The following is a 1524-nucleotide window of genomic DNA, read 5'->3' as shown; positions in this document are numbered from 1 at the left end:
GAAAATTTCAAAGTGAAGCTCCATACCAACAAATGAAACCTGAAGCATGAAGGGGCCCTTTCTGCATTTTCTCTTACATGATAAAAGCTACCTAAGACAGTTGGGAGGAATTACAGAAGGAAATCAACCACAAGATACATTATTAACTAATAACTAGCAACAAAGTAATCATGGCAGTTTGGCGAACACAAGTTTACAAAATGAGAGGCGTTCAGTTTTTTTTCTTGGAAGATTTCAGATTTGCCCTTTTAGGAAAATGAAGGTCCAGTGAACTCCAAATATCTGCATACCGAACACGACAAACGACAACCAGTGAATGATTCAAAATACAAAAGCCACAAGCCACATATCCAATTTCAAATGTTTATAGTGTTTGATGTCCAAGAAGAGGATTTTTTAAAGAGAAAACTTGTTAATGTATCTGCATTACTTAAAATGTTAAAAAGCATGCTATTTGCTAGTATGCTAATAAAATAGCATCATCACTTACTCTATAATTGGGCCTTGACATATCAAGTTCACAATCGAAAATATTTGGTAAAAATTTCAAAGCATTGAGCTAATATCCAAGATAATCAATACATGTACGTCCCCTCCTAGTCTCCAACAAAAAAAAAAAAAATGCAGCATTTCACTTCAAATGGAATCTGTCAAAGAATATGAAAGCTAAAGCTGAAAGGAAAAAGATTACTAAAGAAGACCTAGCCCCGAAATACCCAAAAACTGAAATTGTTGTGTGGAAGGATTTCTCACCAACACGTGTGTAAAAGTTGGATATTCAGATTTACTGTACTTTGCAACCTTGGATATGCAATAGATACTATCTTCTTCTATACTGGTGTGCAGAGAAGAGCAGCAACTGGTAATTCCCAAGGATATCCAGGGATAACTGTTCACTAAATTGATTTGCAGTTTGATGGCCTTCACGCTTTTGCTTCAAGGGCATAGGAAATGCCATATATTTAACTCATATTATAATAACAAAATGAAGGTGACTGGTCTAAACCTTATAACCTATAATTGTTAGAATAGAAATATCTTATCTTAAAAGGTTGCAAACATGAGTTAAGATGACTGACAAAGTGTTGATGTGACAAATGACATACTCTTGAGGAATCACTTCTCCAATTAGACATGTCAATGCTCTGGAGTTATAGAGACATCTGGAACTGGAGAACCACACACTCATTCTGTATATCCATTGCATTTGCCAGGTCACTGCTTATATAGATGTACATGTACCAGTATGATGAAGACACCATCGAGGTTGAAAAATATATGTTTCCTTTCATAGTTGCAACAATCACAATAAAATGGAATTGCTGTCCTTCCAGGCCCTGCTGTAACTATGACCAAGCAGTCCCTAAATGCAGTCACTGAATTCAAAGAGTCTGCATGTTTCTTCTGCTGCCATTACTCTTTTAACAACTCCTGTATCATGAGACCATCATTAATCATTAGATTCCGGTACACTGTTAGACAAACCAGAGTAGCAGTTCCAGATCACAAGGCCTCAAGTCCTTT

The sequence above is a fragment of the Elaeis guineensis genome, chromosome 4 (genome assembly GCF_000442705.2).
Source record: "Elaeis guineensis isolate ETL-2024a chromosome 4, EG11, whole genome shotgun sequence".
Lineage (NCBI taxonomy): Eukaryota > Viridiplantae > Streptophyta > Magnoliopsida > Arecales > Arecaceae > Elaeis > Elaeis guineensis.
This window is presented reverse-complemented; position numbering follows the sequence as displayed.